The following is a 23,905-nucleotide window of genomic DNA, read 5'->3' as shown; positions in this document are numbered from 1 at the left end:
GCAGCGCTGGAGCTTCTCTCTTAACTTGACAGCTCCACTCCTAGCCCAGCTCGTAGTTGCTGCCTATAAATTTAATTAGAATGGGGGTAGGGGAGGAACAAGCCCGCACGGCACTTGGCACAGCGCTCAAAATAACCAGCTTTAATACCTTTGACATTGAAGCACCTGCTAAGGGCACAGGCTGCTGTACAGCTGACCCACCCTGCTCTGGTGACAGGATGTGTCACTTTGCTTGTCCCCAAAACGTGCAGCCCACCCCATAACCCAGGGGATTGCGTGCGTGGCTCTGGGGCTGGGCATCTCCCCGAGCATCACGAGGCACCTGCAGGCACAGGGAGGGACACAGAGCACCCCAGGCCATGTGGAAAGGGAGCTGCTCAGGCACTGCAGTGGCAGCATGCCTCCTGTGTTTCATTTTTCTCTCTCTGATGTGGTGGGCTATTTTCTGTGTTTGCAGCTAAGTGCTGCACTGCAGCCAGCCGTGAACATTTCTGTTGGCCCAGCTGGCCTCTTGTTTTAATGCTGTTCTCAGGGCTCTCCCTGGGTAGAGCGGGGAGGTAAACAGATTGGAACTTTGCCCACACATATATATTTAATTGTGAGCTGATTTTATGCTAGGGAAATGTAATAGACCCATCACTTCAGACAGACAACTCCCAGCTGAGGCAACAGGTTAGAGATTTCCCTCACTTCTGGAGCTTCCTGAGATGTGGCAGCTCCTATAGCTGTAGCCACTCCTTGACAGAGATTGAACCTTTTGTACTGTTTCTGATAAGCTCTAGGCAGTGTGGAAGCAATTTAGGGATTTGAGGGATATTTGACCTCCTTCCTATGCATGCTGCAGGGATTTGCTTGTGATGGTGGCTTTGGGTCAATGTCTGGAGATGTCCCAGCTGAGAAAAGAAAGTCTCTGAGATCATCTCACAGAGTCCAGCAGTGACACAATGTCAGGATGCAGATGAAACCTGGACCACATCTGACCCTTTTGCCACCATTAAGTGGCACTGATGCTGCTGCTAGAAACACTTTTCAAAAGTGTAATTTGATTTTTTTTTTAAAATTGTGTTTGAATCTAACCCAATTTTAGTTCTTCAAATTAGCCAAATTCAAATCAAGATCAGATTGAATTCCCCTCGAAATCTGAGGGTATTTTCATATCCTCCAGGGAAGGACTCAGTGGATCTGAACTTAATTTGAGGAAAAAAACCTGCAAGTGTTTTGAAATCATCTTCACAGAATCATGGAACAGTTTGGGTTGGAAGGGATGCTTAAAGTCATCTAGTCCATGAGCAGACAGACAATGAGCAGAGGGACATTTCACACTAGACCAGGCTGCTCAAAGCCCCTTCGGATCTGACCTTGAATATTCATCACCCTCTTTCTTTTTAGGGTCCTTGTGCCATGCACCACCCTGCCTGGCTCCATTCTCTGTTCCAAAGCCCTGGAAACAGCTGCATTTGCTCAGACCTGAGGGTGAAGCAGCACAGGCAGCCTCTGAGCAGGGCACCATGCCAGGCAGAGGGGTGCACACAGCCCTTGCATACACTGTGCAAGACCTCAGAGAGCAAAATAAAATCCATTTTAAATATGCAATTGAGTGGTGCAATTTTCAGCCTATTCAGGCTTAGCAAATGCCTTGGAGGGATCAGACTACCAAGCACCACAAGTGCAGTTGTGACTATGCACCAGTCTGTAATGCAACAGCTCTGATGTGAAGTTATTACCGCAGGCACAGTGTTGATACCTGTGTTAAGCCTCTGAGCATTGCCCAGTGTGAACTATGTGTTTCCACAAGACTGAGCAGACCCAGACAGAGCTGATTGCTCTTGCAGTTAATAAAAAGCACTGCACTTTCTCTCTTGACAATCCCGACACCTGAGTGCTTCCTACGTATGACAGTTAGCACATTCTGGTTGCTCAGTGGCCTGTGAGAAATGAGCCTCTTCTCAATTTAGTTCCTATCATCAGACAAGCAGTACACACAATAAAAAACACACCTTGACAGTCAGCCCCCAAAGTAGCCCTGGGGACTGCAGGTCCGAACTTCCCTTTCTCTCATACGCAAAGCCATAAACCAGACAGAATTTATCAGGCTGGGCTCTGCTATTTCCTTCAGGTAAATCAAGGTAACTCCACCAAGGTCAAAGGAGTTACTCTGGTCAGTGCAGAACAGCCTGGAGGAGGGGAACCTCTGCTGACCCCATCACGTTTCTTCTCTAGATGGGGCTTGTCAAGCCCTCCTGGCTTGCACTGGTGGCCATGGTCTGCCACAGAACCCCTCAGAGCAAGGTAAAAGCTCTGCCTCCACCCATTAGCCAAGCATTTGGCCCAGGAACTGACCTTCTCACAGCAAAGAGCACCAGCATGGGTCTGATGTCCTTTTTTTCCAGGAGGGTGAGGAAGGCACAGGGCAGGGGGGCTGGAGGGCTGGACCACAAGTGGGTGGATGGTGGCTGCTGTGACAGGCTCTGCTCCAGCCAAGTCCAGCTCATCAGGTCATGTCAAATGGAGCTAATATAAATGTCAGTGTGCTGCTTTCAGTTGTGAAATCTGTGTTTGTTGTACTGCAGTTCATTTTCAGTCTTCCACTTCTATGGATGCTATCAGCTGACATGTCTGGCTGGTATCCTCTGCCAAAAATACACATACTCTCAACATTTCTCAGGAGTTGGGTTTTTTCCCCCCCTCCCTGTGACATGCTGATGTCAAATTTCTTCCTGGCTCTGTGATACACAAGACTGTCCACACCTACCAGATAATGAGTTTAACATTCAAGGACAGAAGCTCTCAGTCTCAGTGAGACACAGGGTGGAGGTGCAGGCCTCATTTGGGGTAGATGCCAAAAGTGGCAGGGCTCTTTTAAGCTTTCTTGGCGTGTTCTCTCTTAAGATAATCCAGCCCAACAGAAATAGATGTGTATAGCTCAGAGTACCATTGATATTCTTGTTACAGTTAAATACTACATTGTTATTAACAGCATCTTAAATTCTTCTCCCATGGTTCCTTCCTTTTGGAATAAATTCTATTCTTCTGAGCACCCAGGTCTCAGTCTTCTATTAATGTTGCTCTGGTTTACTCCAGGCTCTTCATCATCTCCCCACCCTACAACTATATGTTGGCTTCACAAATAAAAATTCTTACTCTCTTCCATTCTGCTCCCCTACCTTTCTCTTGGCAACCTTATCTGCATATCCAAGCTCAAGCATCCATGCTCTGACAAGACTCACAAGTCTACTCTGGACTTGTTTCTTTTTGTCCAAAACCAAAACTTCATGCAGCATCTTTCACTTTTACTCACTCATGGTAAGCTGTCATCTTAAGCTAACCATGAATTTCCAGTTTCCTCCCCACAAAATCTTGCCTCTTTGCTTCTCTTTGTTTTTTTTGGGTTTTTTTCCCTATCATGATCTGGGACTCATATTTGTTACTAAGGCTCCAAAGGTAAGGAATTTTTTCAGCTGGCTCACCTCTCTAATTTATTACCTTCAGAATGTGTCTATGCCTTTCTGAGTTTTAGTTATGACAAACAGAAAAGATACTGAATTTCCTGGTGCTCCACACGACTGAAACCCTTACAGAGGTTTAGAATTGCTTGGATTTTTTCTGTGGAAACATTCTTTATTTTCCTGGACAAATTGAATCACATGTACATTTTTCCATATTACTCTGTAAATGTAATTTCTCCAGCTTATCTGTGTGACCAATGTGTTGCTGTTTTGGTGTCCTTCTTGGAAGGAAGATATTTCTTCATGACAGTCCTTCTGTTTCAACAAATGAAAGCTATTCTTTACTTTGAAGACACTGCCTCGCTCTTTAGCTTGGTCTGATGGTCACAGTTAGGAGAAGGTCAGAGGGACAAGGAGCCAGAATCCTGTCCACCCTCCCAGGCTGGCTGCTAGGACAGACACCCTGTGACTTATGACAGCAAGAAGTAAATCTGCAAAGCTCTGCTTCCCTGGATGCAGCTACATTTTATGTTGGTGCATGTTCTCCTGCTATTTCTCCTTTTTGCCAGTTCCTCTTCCCTTTGTTTTGTCTGAGCATTTCCTGGGACAAGAGCAAGATTTTATATTTCTACAGCACCAAGCACAGCAGCTCCCTAACCTCAGTGATGGGGACTCTGAGGATGCAGTAATCAGGTAATCAATATATATAAATATATATAAATTTATATATATAATATATATATATATATAAGTATAATGCAAGTAATCAATAATATAAATCAGAAAATGGTTATTAAATGGCAGTATGGAAGAAAAATGGGACAGGAACCAGAAAGACAGTTCCAAACTATGTATTTGAGACACCCATGCTTTGACCTGGATAACTGGTGGATCAAATAGGAGTTGGAATTCTGTGGTCATTGTGGGTCCCTTCCCACTAGGGATATTCTACAATTCTGTGGTTGTTGCACTAATGTTTGCAGAAAGGTAAGGTCACCAGGAGCAGAATCAGTTCCTCTGGCCAGTGAGTGACAGCAGTGCTTTTATTTTGGCAGGTCAGCATCATTCCAGCCACCAGCACAAGGCAAAAACATGTACACACAGAGCACCTCCTGCCCAGAGCACCCATCAGACATCCCACCTCACCTGCTGACACAATCCTTCAGCGCCCACCAAAATCAAATGCAGCTAATTGGAAGGTGATGACAGCCAGGAGACTGCTGGATTTGCATGCTAATTCCTCTATTTTACCGTCACACAGCCCAAGTACAGGTAAAATGAGACTCCTCACTTCATTCCAGACTATTTTCTGCCTTCTCCACATTACACATGAATACACACACACACACACACACACACACACACACACACAAGCACACTTTCTCTCTTGGGCTGTCCTGAAGGCAAAAATCAGCTGGAGATTGCATTACATGTGCTTTCCAAAAGGCTGGCCAACAACTTTAAGGAGCAACATATTTTTTTTACCTCTTGTTAGGACAGGGCTGCAAACTGCAGCTGTAGATGGGTCTTTGGAAATCACAGCAACCCAGCTCACGTGGGGAGAACAGAGCTCTTTCCACAGGCTGGCTTACAGCTTCCTCATACTTTTTATGCCAGGGATTAGGATGGATTCCTGGCTCTTGTATCACATGATACTGCTGGAGTTTTGTTTTGAGTACCCAACCTCCTCCCCTGCTCTACCACGGGCATCTGCCCCTGCTCTAAGTCTACCAATTATTTCCTTTAAGTGTCAGCAGCACACCAGACACACTGAGATGTAACCTTTCTTCTAGTTGATGCTGTTAAACTATTACTTGAAACTGAAGTTGCAGTTGACAAGTGCTACTTCAGTCACTAATAACTACTTCAGACGTGCTAGTGGTGTCTTGGCTCTTAATGCTGTGGCTCAGGGCTCAGGGAGTGTCTTTACAGGTCACTTGGAGCTATCCATCTGATCTGAAACAAGATCAGTCAATCTCTCCTCTGGCTCTGTGCCTTGCTTGCCAGGAGGTTCTGTCTCCATCCCCCCAGGGATGCAGCAGTGGCATATCTGGGTGGCTTTAGGGCTGCCCAGGTCCCACAGGATTCCACTTTGGGATGTACCTGTCAGCCACAAGCTGAGTTTTTCTGTTTGCAGCCAAAGAAAAGTGAGGGCTCCAATTCCTTGAGGTTGGATACAGCCTTTTCAAGGGATAAAAGGTCTCCTTTACTTGCCTGCATCCCAATTTACTTTCTGTTTTAATCTTTTTTTGTTGATGTTTGCTTTTTTTTAAGCAGGCTGAACACCTTCCTGAGAAAAACAGGATTTCTGCATGGGAGGAGGATGAGTACTAAGACACACACCTGAATTCTGCAGCATAAGGTAAAGAATACTTTTCCTTTCATTTCCCACTCCCCTTTCTTCAGGCTTAACTCCTTCAGTCTAATCAAAGCATCTGAGGTATTTCAGAAGATTCACAGTCTGGCAGAGGTCACAAATATTTCCTTTATATTTTGGCAGGGTTTTGGCACAGTCTTTGGATAAATTTCAAACACAGCAATATAAGGCAAGGCCAGATCATCAGGGGCACTGAGCCTTACACCCTGTTACTGCAGAGAATCCTCTAAGAGATGTTAAATCCAGAACAACCTCCACTTTTCCTTTGTCTCCTGCATGTAAGAAGCTACAATGTGGTATAACAAACTAGGTCTGGCTTTTCAGTAGAAAAAGGATATGTCAGGTTTTAAGTCTCCTTGACATGACAACATCTTCATCTAAATCGTGAAGCCATCCTTTGGATAGCCCAGCCTTGGTCTAATGTCTTTGAGAAAATGATGCTCATTTAATTCCTGAAATGTGAAATCCAGGTCTCAGGTCAAGAGCATAGATGTTGTTTAGCTGAAAAATTTAGATCCATCAGACTGTCTGCAAGAGTCTGCAACTTTTCAAACTTTAGATTGCAACTAGACTGCTATATATAGTCTTTTGAAGAGTAGCATCTAAATAAAAATACCCTTGAAGTACAGGGCACTTTTTATGCTCCCACCCTCACAATTTTTTAGGAAACAAAAGACTTTTTCATGGCCACAACTTGTCTGCACAGAACAAATAGCCAGACCTCAGCTAAAATTTTATTCCTTTTTTGCTCTATATTCAGCCCTGAATTCTTCCCTCAGGCAGGATTTTGATGGGACTCGATGGGAGAATCCCCTAAGACTGGCAGGGTCAGATCATACAGATGAAGGGACTTGACAATATGGGAGATATGGAAGCACCTCAGCCAGAGCAGGGCAGCTACTTCATGGGAAAATAAACCAAGTTCTTATCTTAGTAATTGTATGGACAAATTAAACCTAGTCCCAAGCAATCAGGACTCAACCCTTCACTCTTACAAGATGACAGACCTCCAGCCAAGCTACATATCCTTTGGTAGTAGAGTGATCAGCTGAGTCTCTTGCCAGGCAGATTTCTAATTCTCATAAACTGTGTTGGTTATGGGCATTTCTAAATACAGGGAAATTTTCATCCTCAGTGGGAAACACAGCTGGGCCAAAGGAAAGCTTGTGTGACACCTATATCTAGAACAGATCACACACACATAGGAGCTTCCAGAAGGCAACAGAAAGTCCATTCATATGGCAATTGTGTCTTTATATCCTCTCTATGTGTATGAATTTATGGTTGTATGAACAGCCATATCCAGTTATTGAAGTATTTGATGATCCAAAGTGCTCAAGGCCTTCTTATTCCATCTCATTCACCGTTAAAGTTCTGCACAACCTTTTTACTGGCTTTCAGCCTGCCATAAATACAAATGACTTGCCAATAAAAGCTGGTATCTCCCTCTGTCAGGAGGACTATAGCATCGTTGTTATTTAAGAGGTGGCAGTTTTGACACAATTCTTATTTAAAATTTGTAAAAAGAAAAAAGATGATGTAATAAATCTGCATGTTCTTCCTAAGCAGCCATTGAAAGTGGATGCTCTTCCTCTTTCCAAAAGCATCAGCCGTTTAATGTTTCCTAAGTTGTTTTTGCATGAATTAGGGCGTTGGAGTGAAGCACTGTCAGTTACAAAACCACGCTGTTGTCTCCAGCTAATTTTGCATTAGTAGCTCTTTTAAACTGCTAAATCTAGTTTTTAGTGTATGATGATTTTGTTTAGTGATGGTGTAAAACAGCTGCTACTTTTCTGATGAGTTGCCTGTTTTCCATTTTATGTCTCTGCAAGATGTTAGGTTTCATCATGGCCCCATCTGACAGGCAGCTGAGAACAACCTGTAAAAAAACCTCCAAAACACACCAAAAAGCAAAGAACCCCAAATGCAGCAGTTCAACCACTCATAAAGCCAAATTTCAGAGTGATCAGTCCTTCTCTGTCTTTACTGGTACCCTCAGACCATCTCAATTCTACACTAGGATGACAAAAAGAGGAAAGCAGGAACCTTGCTGCTCTAAAAGGGAAAGTGAGTGGCCATCCAACACCCCCAGACTGTTTCTGGGGGGCTGGTTCAGATTAGGATGGCTGTGCTTTTTGTATCCTTGCTGTTCATGCTCCCAGCTCTCTGCCTGGTTACGGCCAGAAGGATGAAATTATGGCTTGGGGTGTCTTTCCAAAGTAATTAATCACTTTGCTTTCCTCAGATTCTGCTTGCAGCCGCTGCTTTTTGAGTGTCGTTTTGCCACTGGGTTGCTCGGGCGCCAAACTCTTCCCAGGATGTGGCTGCTCACGGCCATCAGGAGAAGGGAGCAAGGGCCAGACTGTTCATGACTTACTTACCCCTCACTAACATTTCAAGGGGTCTCTCTTAAGCAAAATCCCCATCACCTTCGTGAAAGGTGTTTTGCATTAGGTGTTCCCCTGAGGTTCTCATGAGGAACCACTTAGTGGTCACCCTGTAGATATTTTGCTACTGATTTTCCCAAACAGGCAAACATCCCTGCTTTATTCAGTGGCAGAAAGCTGAATGGTTGCCTTTGATCTTGCTTTATCCCCTGTATCCTGTGGGCTGGCATTTTTTCCGTGTGCTCCAAGCAAGAAAATGACAAAACTCATAAAGGAAGCACTCAGAGAGCTTCTCAAAGAGGTGAAGACTAATATCTTTCCAATAATAACCCACACTCCATAAAAAGATCTTAGATTCTGGATAGACAAATTGGAAGCAGCTTGCCTCCCTGATTCTTCCTTCCTTTTGCACTTTCCTCCCTAGCACAACTCAGGCTTTCCCCAAAAGCAGTGCAGCCCATTGAACAGCGGTGGTCTAAACTGTTATGGAGATCTTAAACTGCTGAATTGTTACAAGCTAAAATTGATTGCAACTGAGCCTGTGAACTGAAGTGCTGGAAACAGCACAGAGAGAAGTGGGGAAAGGGTACAAAAGATCTTGCTTTATTATTTTGTGGGCTTCTTTCTCTTTCATAAGATTTCAGAACAATTTGGCCTTGATGAGTTCTGCATCTCTCTCAATAGCCATTGGACTGTTTTTCCTGGTATTTTCAACATAAAAGGTATTCTTGGTTTGCCTTCCAATTTGCTGGTTGCAGTGTAATTTCTAAAGAATTCTAAGAGTCTGCTTCAAAGTCAGAAGATTTTCCAGAGGGAAAATCTATGATGTCAGATCCAGAGGAAAAAATACTACAAAATTTACTCCCCCTCAAGCTATAAAAACCCCCCTTTTTCAGCTTTCCAAAACGAAAAATCTTCTTAGCCTGTTTCACTCTATTCTGCCTTGATTTTATTTGCACCCTCATCACGAGAGCATCTGAACACCTCCGAGTAGTACATTAAGCAATGTGACTAACATCTGTCACGTACAGTTTACTCGCTGTCTCTCAGCATCCTTAAAATGAATTTAGTGCTTGTGCAGGATCGATAGTGCTGCAGACAGACAGTCTCTGCTCTGCCTCAGAGCTGGCACAGTTTGGGTGAGACCCTTGTGATGGTTCCCCCAGCCTGCTGCCCCTTTGTCCCCCAGTGCCAGCTCGTGCACTGGGGATCTGCTCTGGACCAAGGTCGCTCCCAGTGGGACAGAAAAGTCCAGATAATTTGGGGAAATCAGATGAGGCTGTCAGTGTTTCCCTGCTCTCAGCTGCATGCTGAGGGACAGGTGTATGGTCTTGGGTGCCTGCAGTACTCAGGAGCCCAGATGGATCCAGCATCACTGGTTTTCCAAGGTTTTCTCCCTCAGGTGGCTTTGCTTATTTTTTAACATCAGTTACAACTTACAGCTATTGATGGACGAGGATGTTGCTGTTTCTCCCCATCAAAATCTTCTCTGCCAGATTTCTTTGACAGAGAGAACGTTGTCAGCCACTGAAATGAGGTCAATAAATGTCCCATGCTGAAACAGAGCTGGGAGCCCTCTCCTCTGGAGCCAGCACCACAAGCAAGACCCAGGCATGCTGGGGCACTGTAATTTCAAGCAATATGTTTTCTTAATGGACCAAATATGCTTTGCCTAATTTTGCTTTCAGTGCATGGGACTGTTATTGCTCAGTGGCCCCACACAGGTGTTTAAGCAGTTTTGTGGCAGGATTTTCCAGTAGCAGCATGAGGTTTTGTTGACTGTTACCTCAAGAGTAACTCCAGAGGAAACATCCCCAGCTGGTTGTGATGGATGCATGTGGAGCTGTGGCAGAAAACTCAGCAGCCAGTGACCTCTGTCATGGTCTATCATATTTTGGGTAAGAATGCAAAGCAACTGTAAAAGGAGACTGCTTTTCATGCAGTGAGAAGAATCAGGAGGGATGAAGTTACTAAATTACTTGTTTTCCCTGAAAACTGTTGGCTTGTCAGCTCTGATAACATAAGCATACAGAGGATAGGTCAATAAGTAAAATAAGTTCCATATTTTGTGAGGATTCTAGGTTGTGGGGTTTAATTTGGTCTATGAGTGTGCATTAAAAGGTAGACTAGGGGATTCTGGTCTCTGTGTGGTAACCTAAATTATAAATTACACAGCTTTTGACACATAAGAGACATCTGACCCACAACTTGCCCTTGTTCCAGTTCCAGAGTAGGTCAAAACCCAGGTGAACACCACTAATTTCTCCTCAGTGCCACCAGCCTGTACCCTGCCATCCATAAAAAGCAAAGCCAGGTACCTGGTTTGGAAACCCAGCAGGCTCCAGCAGGACCCACCCAGGGCACGTCCCAGAGCCTGTTTCCCTGGCTAATATCTGAGACTGTGCTCCACTGTCAGCAGCAATGGAAGCATGAGCTATCTGATCAAGACAGATAAATACATCTATTTCAGAATACATAATCTTACCACATATGTGAAGTAGTTTAATCATTAGCAAGTTGTCAAGCTTTTATTGAATGGAATTAGCCTCTTTATTTCTGGTCAGGATCAATCTTTTTTCCCCCTTCCCAGTACAATGAATGCTTATATGTTACACATTGCAGCGTCTGGGGCAGATGACACTTGCCAAAGGGTTTGATGATCAATTCTGATACAAATCTGACATGAAGAAACAGGAGAGAATCTGCATCAGATGATCAGTGGGAGAGATAAATTCACATTTATTGCTTCTAAATGTCTGTGCATGTTATATCCATCTCAAACACAGTATTCAAAAGCAAGCACAGTGCACAAGATGATGCTTGGACGAGGATGAGGACAGAGTACAGGGGTGAAGGATGGCATTTCTCAGTGTAATATTGTGGAACTATGGGATTGAGAGCCGAGTTAGAATTAAGTGTGATATTAACTATAAAATTATGGGGCAGAGAAATGGCCTCTTGCCCACCACTCTGGGATACAGAGGCCCTGGGCAGAAAAAAAAAAGACTTTCCATGTTTTTCTATTTAATAAAAATCTGTTGTATTTGCACCTCCAATTTGGAGATGAAGGAGAGACCTATTAGCAGTCCCAGACCTTGGAGCCATGCCTTCATTTACCACCAGTCTGCTTTGCTCCTCTCCCTTTCCAAGTGGGGCTGTATATGAGTATTCATGAACACTCCTTATTATTTCTCCCCTCACAGTTGCTTTTTTCTTCCCACACCTGCCAACATTAGCTCCTTTCTTTGACTCACGCTGCTGTACAGCCTAATGCATGTGATCTCCATGCCAAGATGTTATTTAATTTCCCAACAAAGTTCTTTTGGCGTGGAATGAGCTGAGCAGTAAGAGCACAGGAGGGGAGGCATAGGCAGGGGTGGGAAGGGGAACAAGAAGAAACAGGGGCTCAAATTTATGTTAGCTCTGGCTTGAGGCACCCAAGTTATGTTGTGTGTGTCCTGGGAGCAGCGTGGGTGGGTGGAGATGGCAGCAGGGGGTTCATCGATGGCAGGTTGCTGAATCAGGAACCCTGACACTGCTGAAGTACTCTGTCAGGAACATTAAGTATCCAAAAGTGATAAAGCTTCAATTTGCTAGTCCATTAGACTAATTACTGCAATAATTAAGTAACTACTTGATTAGAACTAATGGGTACCTAATTATCCAGGAGAAAAGTATCAGGTGGCAATTATCAGGTGGCAATTAATAGACTGGAGTTAATGTCTTAGCACTGTCTTTGTATGAATTCATAAGCAAGGTAAAGAAAACAAACAATAACTTATTAATATTTATTGGTGCCACAGTGTTTTTCAGCTTGTTTCATTTACACAGCACCAATTAGTGAAAAGACAGTTAGTGTTGCAAAGATGTAAAGTGACTGAAGCAGGAGTTTGATTTTAAAGGAACAGGATCACATTAGCACTTATAAGCAAAGACAAATGGGTATCAGCCAGGGACTTGATTCTGGTGCTACTAATTCATCAACAGAAGAAATCAGAGTAATTGAACTCAGTATTAATAATGAAACACACAGGAAGGCAGCTCCTGTCTTAATGGGGTTCACTTTAGTTTTGGTCCCTCCCTGGGTCTTCACCAGCTTTTTCTGCAGTGCCTGGGAAATGCAGGGACACCTCGGTGAACAAATGGGAACTTCCTGCTGGCAGGGGTGGGAAACACAGCCCTAAAATCCTCCAGATCAGTGCTGCAAGCTGTCTAAAGGAGACAGATTTCTAAATCTAAATCTAAAGCCTGGGTGCAACACATGAAGGTGAGATGGCACAGCTGAATCCCTGCCTGTTCACTGTATTGGTGTAAAGAAACCACAACAACAGCTCCATTCCTGGTAATTCCCCCTTGGCTCAGCACCCACTTGAAACATCACTGTGAGTTCCTGTGGATGAAGCCTAAGAGTAAATTTACACTGCTTTAGACCTCAGAGTGGAGTGTATTTTGTTTTTTATGAGGGTCTTTTTTTTTTTTTTGTATTTTCTTTATTTTCTTTTCATGGCTATGCAAAGGTCCAGCTTCTCAGATTACATATTTTGCTATTGTTTCTTTGAGGTCAATCCAACCATATTAATTTTTGGAGAATGAGACTATGGCTGAGGATCTACTTTTCTTGCTCTCTTCTCCAAATTCAAGGAGCTTTAAATGTCCCAGCAGAAAAATGAAAAATACCAGGGTTTTCTTTCCTACAAATCTTTATGATCCTAATGATCCTCTAAAATGGCTTTAATCCAAAAACTGTTGTGCATGCAAGTTGTCTCCTTGTCTCTCTATGGGAGAGCTCATATGAGCCATAATTACTCTCCTGAGTAAGAGTTGTTAAAGTGTGATGTACAATGAACCTGTGACTGATTTTAGAGCACAGAATGAAGAGTTCCCTTATAAACCTCAATCCTTTGACATTCAGCTGTTGGTAAATGAAAGATCAAATTCTAAGATGGCTTTTGCAGCTCTGCACAGTACATGGCTTTATGGAAGTGGAGGATCCTGCCTCTACAACAGCTATTCCCCCCGCCACCACCCTTTTTTCCATGTTATAAATAAATGAAAGGTACCCTAATCATATTTTAGACTGTGTGCAGAGTCAGATGCTAAACCATAATGTCTGTATATTAGAACATGTGGAATGATAAATGGAGATAAATCTAAAATTTATAGAACATGAACATTTGCATAAACTGCAATATCCAAACACATAGGCTGTTAAGTAACAATTGTCACAAAGGGCATAAAAAATTCAACTTTGTTTCATGGAAAGAACTCAAATTTCTAACATGATTAAGATAATATATCATTTGTTCCTATCTTATTAAAGGCGTAATTGTTGTTAGACACAGAAGTGGCATTAACTCTAATCTGGCTTTATATATGTACAAATAGGAGGGGAGGTAGATCTGAAAATTGATGCTTTTGGTGATCCATAGGCATTTTATTAATGTTTGAATAATAACTGCCTGGAGGGCCTGTTATAAATTAAAGGGACGAATTGAGATATAAATTTTTATGAGGACTAGTTATACATTTCCATTATGTGTTTAAAAATGAAGGAATTACTGTGAACACAGCAGAACTCACATTTATTTGAGGTGATTTGGATGGGAGGGAAGGTGCAGTGAAGGAAGCTGCATGCTGGCTGTAAGAAAGATGTATCTGTCCCTGTGAAAAGATATATCATATGTCATGCATGAACTCTCTTCTGCAGCAGACTTCTCTCTGCAGCTGATTTCGCATGATTATTTATTTGACAACAGCAAGTGATGATATAGAAGTGAGTTTTAGGCCACTTAGAGAAGAATTCTTATTCTTAAATCATAGAGGATTTCCCAAACCCAAGCACTGTCAAACTAGAGTTAATCTAACAGAGAAACCCAGTAATCTCTTTGGCATACATTTCTCATTATTCCTCCTGCTTGGGTATACACATCTTCATTTGCAGTGCATCCATGGGACCAGCAGTGATTCAGAGCTTCCTCCTGCCCTTTGCTGAGGCTGCTTTTGGGAGCTCAGCTCTGATTGCTGAGGAAGCACCAGCCCCCCTCTGTTATCCACTGATGCCCTGGGAGATCCTCACACAGTCCCATCAACGTGCTTTGACGTGACAGCACAGGGGCTGACAACCCCATCCCTTCACTCAGGCAGGCTTGGCCCAAACCCACGTCTGTTCAGAAGGGAGAGGAGGCAGGATGCCAGTATTTAGACAGCCACTTAATATGTGGGGACCTGTTTTCCATGCCCTGATTAATTGGAACTGACCACCGAGGGCAAAGCCTCCTAGATGATTCTACAGCATTTGACCCCTGTTTAGAGGCTTGATTACTCTGGACTTCAATATGTGCCAGCAAGCTTGATGCCTTGGAGGTCTTTATCTGTATTCTCTGTGCCTCAGTTGCCTGTCTGTAAAACAGGAAGGCTCACAGGAGTGGTTTGAGGAGGAATGTGTTCATTGGGATGATATCCAGGGAGATGGCAATGTGGTATCATCTGCAGACATCCACACCAAGGTAGCAGCTGTGCAAGTGTGTGCCAGGGGAGCTTTATTATAAGACACACAGCACAGGGGCCTTCCATTTTACAGCCCTTCATGTGAGTCAATTAATCAGTTTAAATTTTGTAGGCTTTTCTGGTTGTTTTTTTCTCCCAACCCTCCCTTTAATTAGACTTACAAGGGCTGGGCAAGTATTTTCTTTTTGGACTAGGCCTGATTCATTTGGAAATAAGACTTGAGGATGTTCTTGGCTTGCAGACAGCCTGAAGCATTAATGAAGTTGATAAAACATTAAGACCTAGCTCAACCTCATTTTCCATCTTTGAAGCATCACCCTTGGCTCTCCCATTCATGAAGTTCACTGTGCACACTTGCAGGGGGGTGACTGGCATTGCCTTTTGATCTACAAACAAGTGTTATTTAAGTGTAATATGTTTTTCTTCCCAGTGTGGCAAGGAGGTGGTGTACAAGAAATATGTACAAATGTCCTCATGGTTCTCATTAAGGTTCCCACTTTTAGCAATGTTTTGAATCTGGACTGTATTCCCAGGCAGCTCAGTCTGTGACAGTAAACCTGTCACAGACAGGTTGTGACAGTGAGAGGAAGGATCAGCTCTGCTTGGTTCCTACACAGTTGGTTCAGCTTGCTACAACCTCAGTGTTTTGTCTCCAGTCTTTCAGCTGAGAAACACAATTTGTGACACTCCCAACCTTACTCAGATCAGCCTCTCAGTGTCTGTTACCTTCAAGGATAGTGCCATGGTTGTGTCTCTCTCTTTCCCCCGTAAAGTCATACAAACAAAGTGATTGTTGTGAAAATATCATCCAACAAGCATTGAAGCAGCAATAATTATTCTCCCAGTCAATTGGAGCCTTTTCTAAACGCATTACAGTGCTGGACAAATGACTAATTAGACAAGACTCGTACTGTCTGTTTTTCAAAAGTATGTTTTTTCTGTATGTGTTACTGAAGGGACAGATTCACAAGAGTTTCTTTAGGGAAGATGCAGGGGAATGTTATAGAGAGTAAGTTCTATGACAGAATTAGCAAATGTATTAAGTACAGTGCCAATCTGGTATAGCAGAAATGACTAAATACCCATCAGGGCCTGTCACTCGTCAAGAAGTGAAATCTTAGACCCATTTAAGTCAATGACAAATGTTCACAGAATCTGGCTGCAAGTTAATAAATGTTTGGAGCCTGTATAACTCAAACTCTGATATTTGTCAGATTAATTATTTGACTGATCTTATTGTGTGTCAAACAATTTCTTTGTGGAGTTAGAATGCTTTGTGTTGCATTATCTATAATTTTGATTAAGAAAACATCATGCAAGTATATCACTGCAAGTTTTATATCAGGTCATAGAGAGTTACTATATACAATATTAAATAATATAACTAAATATGGGATTGTAAAGTGTTCAAAATGGGCCATGGTTGAGGCTGTATTTTATGCCTTATTTTTTGACATTTCCTGATTTAGAAGGACTTTAATATTCAACCTGAACTTTCTTTTATCATATTCTTTTTGTTAAGCTACATTTATGTAAAAGGAAAGAAAATAACTCTACATGTACAGCAATTCCTTCAGCTTACACTTGCCTTTAATACAAAAAAGAGGATTTCAGGACTATATACATCAGGTGTTTTCAGCAAAGTAGCAGCAGCAAATCATAGACATTTGTCATTCCTTGGAGCTGTCTGACAGTTCTGACAATTCATTAGGCTGGGCTGAAAAGAGGTTTAGAAAGCAAAGGAAGGATCACAGGTAGTGGACTTGCCTTTGCATGATCCAGTAATAGCTGATTTGTATCATTTTTGGTGATGGATACACTCTTCAGATTAAACTCAGCTGAATTTTCCCCATTTATTCTTTTCTTTTTCTTTCTCTTTTTCCTTCAACAGCAGCTCCTTTCTGGGCACGTTAGTCTAGATTTAGACCTCGATTTATCCCCAGGAGTAGATGCTCAGGAAATTCTTCCTGGAGCCTCCTGATATTTGTGGCTTTTCAGAGCTAAGGAGAAGTGAAGTGAGTTTTGCTATTCAGCTTCTACCTAGTGAGGTTTTTCTTTTTCAGTGTGTTTGAGTTGCATTCTTTGCTGCGGCCGTACCATGACATGTGCCATTCTTCAAAGTCAGAGTCATTCCTGCCAGGATCTATGCAAATCAAACTTGTGACTTTGTGCAGAGATAAGTGCCTCCATTATCCCACTCCTTGCACTTACTGATTTGCTTTTGAGACTCGTACAAAAGCAATTTTTTGACTTGAAGGCAAATCCTTTGCAATAACGCTGAATCCGCAGAATAGGCCACCTGGAAAATATGTGATCTTCCATTGGAAAGCATTTCCCTTTTCCAGGTTGGTGGGCTGTTTCAAACCACACGACCATGTAAAATGCCTGGGTCAGAGTCTGAGTGGGTGAGGCGATGCTGTCCGGCCAGGGAGCATCCCTGGGGTCAGGCAGATGATGGTCCCCAGGAGCAGCAATCTCAGGGAGCCTGCTCAGCCCTGCAGAGGATGAATAGCTTTCCATCTTCATTCTGTCTGTTTTATAGCTGCCACAGAAGAAGCAGTCAGAGATTGAGCCTGACCCAGTAGTATTATATGTAGGTCTTACAAGAGCAATATTTGCTCTTGATGACCACTGGAACATAGTCCTTTAAAGAACCCCAAAATAACCCTAAAAGAAGGGCTTTTTGGGGCTGTTTTGTGGGGTTATTTTTTAATATGTGAAGTTTTTCAGACCCTCAAAACCATCTGTAAATTCTAAGTACTTCCTAATTTGTACCATTTTATTTTTCTTTAAGTTTCAAAGTGTTGACAGCACTGCCTCACCATCCTTCTTGGGCACAACTCCTTCTTCAAGTTAAAGTTTCCTACCTGTCTTGGCCAAATAGAGAGACTCAGACCAAGGTTTTAGCTGAGCAAAATTATCTCAGCCTTCTGCTTCTTCCAATCTGTCTTTATGGTCCCAATGTCAGTCTCTTTCCATCAGAAATACAGGCATTTCCCCATGATCTCAAGTGCAGGACTGGTCAGTATAAAGCAAATAAATGACACTCGTGGATGTTGGATCATGTGTCACCTTGTCTGATTTGCCTTCAGATTTGTTGGTAGGTTTTTGGGGGGTTTGCAGTGATTTTGGCAGTCAGCTTTGAGTGGCAGGCTGTACGTGTTGGTTTATAATTCCGGAGTTGTGAGTGTGGGTTGAACTGTTGGCATTAATTATTTTCAATAGTGAGTCAGAGGCTGAATTACAGGATCCTACCCATGGATATGAGAGAAAACAAAGAAACAAGCGGCCTTCCTCTCCCTCCCCTGACATAAGTCATATTTTGTCTCCTATGACCTCAACCGGCCCTTTAAATTTCATATCAAACATTAGAAAGAAAGAGGTCAAAGTAAGAGCCCCGCTGAAAAAAACCCACAGCCAACCCAGATATGAACTATGGGAACTTGTCATCTTATCATCCTAATTGAAGTCATTCTGCAATGTATGACAGTCCATCATATATTCTGCCAGTCAGTGTGTCATACATGATGTGTAACAAGAGAGCTCATAAACCCAGAGGGGAAGCCCCTTCTTTTTTATTACTTTATTTGATCATTTTCATAAAAAGTCCCCTTGCTCAATACAGAGGGACGTGTTTATTAGCCCCATTAAAGCTTTGTCCATTCATTTGACACTATGATTTACACAGCTTTACCACAAAAGAATCCCATTATTTCCAGTGTGGGGAGGTGTCTATTTTATTGTGTGATGAAAAATAAGTATTTAATTCCACAGGTGAAGGCAAAGAAAGGGGAGGTTGTTGTCAGAGGCTCAGAAGTAAACAAAAGGATGCTTTAGGTATAATTGATTCAGAGAAAGAAAACATTCCCAGTAAATATAGAAAAATAAATAAATAAAGATGCTCTTCCCATGGAGTGGGAATTTAACTGGGCTCAGCTGAACTTTTTTTTTTTTTTTTTCCTTCATTAAAAACAGCAGAATTTGGCAAAATTTCCCTCTGTGTTCTACTCATGAATGTTTCTAGAAAATATCAGCTTTCATACGCAAATATTCTTGAAGTGAAATTGGTGGCTTCCTTTGAACACAGCTAGTGCCTCAAATCCCATCTGCTTTTCCTACAACACGCCCACTCATTATCTAGCTTATTTGGCTTTATTTTATTTTTTTTTAAATGAACACAAATTAAGCTATTTAATCAAATATGTACATGATTACATGGCATTTTTGCATAAGAGTTATACACCCACGGAAATCATTAATCACAGATAACAACACTATGTTAAAATTAGACATTTTGTTTTCTTTTTGTGTGTGTGTGTGCTTTTTAACATAATATCCTGCGTAGCTCTAATTTCACCTCTACTCTCATTTGAATAAATCAGGATTGTTTTACGACAAATTATTCATTTGTCTGTGGCTCTGATAATTGGTATTTATGTTTAGACTTGATCTCAGAGGAATAAAAATACAGAACTTGAAAATAAAATTGGTATGGTTCAAATCCCTCTTTTTCTTTATCATTTTCCCATTTTTTGCTTGCAGAGAATGTCACCATGAATGTCCATTGGCAAACTGGATAAGAAAGAGTGTCACAGTGCAGGACAACCTAGAAGATGACAGGTATTTCCAGGCATAGCAATGATGAGATCAAATTCCCCTCAACCTGCCTTGTTTGCTGATCTTTTAATCAGATTCAACTTCACTGCAGCTATAGCACAAGGTTCCCTGACAATGTATGACAGCATGTGACAGAAAAATATATTTTTTTTTTGGCCATTTGATGGTATTTGAGATAAATCTGAAGCCCCAGCAGCATCTGCTAAATCTACCAAACTACTTTAGTGGAGGTTTTTAACTATTCATAATTGAACTGGAGGGTTTGTGTTCGTGTGTTTGTAGTGGAATCCAAACAGGAAAGCTGGGAAATGATCTAAACCCTTTGAGGTTAACCTGCTATGAAAGATCATCAATGACAGAAGAGGACATTATTAAAAAGGAGCCAGCCTCACTCAAAATGAACCACTGTGTGAAGCCAAAGCCCAAAGAACAACACCCAGGGCTGTTTGTGGTCCCGCAGTGATATGTATTTCATCCCTCATCTTCATCTCTCCAAACTTCCTCTGAACTGCTTCTGAGCTGAATTCTTGAGAAAGAAAAACAGCAAATTTTGAATGGAACTTATCAAACTTTTCCCTACAATCTGCTTCGTATTCCTCTCACAATCATGTTCTTGCAGTGTCTTGGGGAGATGCTTGGATCAAAGATAAGAGAGAACAAGAAAAGGAATGAAGAGAGAAACAAACAACAAAACAAAAGCAGCACCCCCCCAAACTTCTTGATGAAACTCCTCTGTGAATCGAGTGCATGGTTACAGCAAAGTTAAAACTGCCTTCTTCTTCACCAGCATTTAATTCCTGCTTTTAAAAATCAGGCTCCCTTTGATCTTGAGGACTGAAATGATCTGGAAATGAAACAGCCAGTGCTTTGCAGAAAATCTGGAGAGGGTCCCAGACATGGCTTTTACCTGGAAGGCTTCCAAAACAGGATGAAATCTCTCTGGTTTCAGAACAAATTGCAAGATTTTTTCTCTATGTCTAGTCCAACTGTGGAACTCTAGCCCTGATGTCTGCTGCTTCCCAAAGCACAGATGTAATAACCTCTGAGGTGAAATGAGAACGTTATTCCCCCATCTTCTCCCCTCTGCCTCCCCTCTGAGGGTTGAGGGCTGAGAGAATTTTATTAAAGTGAAGGCTTTAAGTTTTGGGCAGACTTAATTTGAGGAGACAGTTGGTTATAACCCAGGCTAGGGCCATCCATGTGGAGGTTGGAGAGGACAGAGCTCCAGGAGCATCTGTGACATCTGGATCCTGTTGAAAGCTCAGAAATATCTGCCTGGCTTCATGTGACCTGGCCTCAGAGCCAAAAGGGCTGAGAAATGTGGTTAAGAAACTGCAGCAAGCTCTGCCCTAGCAAATGAGTCCCACTGAGAAAGCAAGCACATCAATATTTCTTTGAGTCTGTTTCTTTTAGTGAATATATTTCCATATGTTGCATTAATATTTCTTTTATTGGGGCTTGTGAGCCCATCTGGTATTTGTATTGGGAGGGCTTGAGCTGGCAGATCCCTGTGCTGCTGTTAGACACAGATCTGGACAGCCCTTGCAAGGACGGGTAGGTGGTTGGATAGGGACAACATCTCCTCAGCTGCCTTTTTAATTGGATAAACTTCTCAAATCAATCAAGATAACCAGGTTACTTCTTGTCAATTAGTTCCCACTGTGCCAAAGTTACAACATGGGCTGAGTATAAGGTATAGCAGTCCACTGTAAAGAAACCTCTCAGACACTGTACAGTGTAACAGCTCTGATCTAGGTGGTGCAAAGGAGGAAAGATACCTGGGCATCAATAGTAAACAAAAAATGTGCTGAAATACCCCAGTTTGCCAGGACAATAAGAATCACTTTCCTTTGCAAGTATTATTAAGGAATAGGGGAATAATTATCTGCTTTAATACAAGCTTTTTCCTTCTGCATGATTAACTTCAGTGATATCAACAGAGAGTGTGATGACTCTGAAATGACAGCTCCTGGTAGCACGTTCTGGGATTAGCAAAAACAGGTTGTCACTGTACCCCAGTCAGGAGCAGGCAGTCGCTGTGTGCCCAGGGCTGGGCAGCAGAGCCGTGTTCTGCAGCAGACATCTGACAGCCCAAGTGGGCAGCAGGTCCAGCCTCCTGCCAGGTGGCTCCCAGGTCGGGCGTGCAGGGCTCTGCTCCTCCAGGAGATTGGATTTCCTGAGGCAGCAGCGTGTGATTTTGGCTGTGCAGCTTCCAGCCTGAAAGCACTGCGTGCTCCTCGTGCTAAGCTGTGACTTTCTCTGTTCTGTGCACAATGCACTGAGCTGATTTTAAAATATTGTGTACTTTTAAAATGCCTGGCTCTAATGCCAGTCCTGTGTCTGGCTGCTCAACGTGCGAAGTGACAGCGCACGCACCAGCCCCTGGAGGGGATGGAGAGAGAGGTAGGACAAACACGCCAGAGCTCTGAGCAATGGCATGAAACAACAAAAAGAATCCTTTCATTCTTACTAAAGTTGCAAAAAGTCTGTCATGTCTTCTGTAGAAATTAATCAATACATGGAAAACTGCATAACAACTGTGGGGGCAGCAAGAATCTGTCTATAAATTAAAATACTGTGAGTTTCCAGAGCTGACTGGGGAAAGCACTGGGGTTGCTAACAGGGCTCTGGAGCCAGGACAGAGTCCATGGAATTGGATCCTTCACTACAGTCCATGTTTTGTCAATGTCAGGATACATGAGAACTGTAAAACAAAGCAAATTGTATGTTTGGAAGGAAACTTGAAATTTAGTCTGGCATCACATTCATTTGAAAATTTCATATTAATAAAAAAAAACAAAAATGAAATGTCCATATATTTTAAAGAAAAATAGGAGGTGAAAAGATTAATTCCCAAAATCTGTGAAATATACAATGATGAGTTACTGAGGGCTGCAGTGAAGGGGGGTGTTTTTGTAATTCTGTAGGCATCTCAGTCCTCCGGTGAAATGATGTATGGGGCAATCGTCTGGTAGGGGCTGATGGGATGTAAATGAAACTAATTAAGGAAATGTCAAACATAATTAATAAAACAGGTTTAAGTTGCAAAAGCACTGTCAGCTGAATGAATGGGGAAGAATGCCTCATTCCCATTGTTTTGGGGCTTGCTTGCTTATTTATATATTTATATATTTATTTTTTCCTTGCTCACCCCTTTGCCCTCCCAGCAGCTTTTTCAGTTGCACCATTCAATTAGATCTCAGAAAGCTCTTGGTAGCCTCTTGCATTTTCACCTTGCCCCCCTTGTGAGCTGGGGTCCCACAGAATAGGAGGAATATAAATTTGCCTTGTCGGCTTGCAGCCTGGGAAGAAGAAGGAAAAAAAATTAATTGCTAACTCCTCGTCTTCCCCAAGTACTACAGGACATTAACATAACCAATTTGCTTGAACTCCTCACTGGCTGCTTAATAGAGCATCTGACCAGCTGATAAGACCTGGGTGCTGCTGCCTATGATACCTTGTTATTAGCATTTTCATAATATTCAAATTTACAGCCCCATGATTCACTAGCCTCCATTCATTATTGATAAGTACAAAAAATAAATAAAAAGGGTTTATAAATAGCAAAGGGGGGTGAGCGACCTATAATTATGGCAAGCAAATTAGGGTGCATGGTAAAGTCAGTTACATTTGCCTAGGAGTAATGATGCTCAAGAACTTTTTCTCCCCAGGGACCAGAAAAATAATGGATTCCCTGGCAGCTGCAGATGGGCCAGGAAAGGCTGTCACCCAGGACGCTGTTTATATAAGTTAGGCAGAGCATATGGCTCGGTGTCCTGCCTGTAGCCACCTCCAGATATTGCAGTTTCAATGGAAAGAAATAAATACATAAATAAAATTAGCCCCTCGCTGGAAGGTGGCGGTGCAGGGATATGAGGAGGAGGAGTGGAGGGGAGAAAAAAGCAAACAACCAAAGGGAGTCTGCTCAGAAGTTTCTGTCGAGAGCAACCCCAGCAGCTCAGGGATCAAGTAGGGGTGATAGCCTTGAAGCCAGAGGCTGTTTAGCTGCATCAGTGAAGAGAGAAAGATGAAATGTGATTTCTGCTAAAGCAAAACCTTTCCATGTTGCAGTCCAAGACAGTCAAACACAAAAGCTTTGAGCCTGAGATGATAAAAATCATGGTCCCAGTTGAAAGTAGGAGCTACTAGAAATAACCACTGGATACTTTATAATTTAGACCCTGTGGTTCTATTTCCATTAATCCAATCAAAGGCCTTTTTTTCTTTCCTAATGAAACTAGAATGAAACACAAAAGGGAGGCTGACCTGTTAGCAGGTGACTGTTTCTTGTAAGTTATTCATTAAAAACACCCTAATGTTCTGGTGCTGAAGGAGGCTGTGCCTACTTCTATATAAATTAAACATAAGTGAGTTGGTTGAAAGGCAAAAAAAAAAGGTATTTCTCCTGACTCCCAGTCCTTGTACAGTATGCATGTAGAGGAAACAGCCCTTGCAGACATTTGCTGTGGGCTGGGGACTTTTATGTACCATCTTCACCCAAATTTTTCAATTCCAGGTAGCTCCAGTTTTACTGTGGGCATGAATATTATCAATACAGTGCAGTCAACATA

At 42.4% G+C, this 23,905-nt stretch overlaps 1 long non-coding RNA gene across 4 annotated transcripts in view; it reads left to right on the top strand.

Annotated features, from left to right (window-relative positions):
* The window catches only part of LOC111934019 (uncharacterized), a 73,697-nt gene that overhangs the window by 31,138 nt on the left and 18,654 nt on the right, over positions 1-23,905 (top strand). For 3 of the 4 annotated variants that reach the window (XR_015275741.1, XR_015275738.1, XR_015275739.1), the window contains 3 exons: positions 4,502-4,718; positions 5,724-5,808; positions 19,260-19,337. This is a non-coding gene — a long non-coding RNA (uncharacterized LOC111934019). Of the gene's footprint in view, positions 1-4,080; positions 4,140-4,501; positions 4,719-5,723; positions 5,809-19,259; positions 19,382-23,905 lie in introns of those variants that run through there. The other variant, XR_015275740.1, reaches the window with a different exon arrangement.

This window comes from Cyanistes caeruleus, chromosome 13 (genome assembly GCF_971803275.1).
Source record: "Cyanistes caeruleus chromosome 13, bCyaCae1.hap1.1, whole genome shotgun sequence".
NCBI lineage: Eukaryota > Metazoa > Chordata > Aves > Passeriformes > Paridae > Cyanistes > Cyanistes caeruleus.
This window is presented reverse-complemented; position numbering and strand designations above follow the sequence as displayed.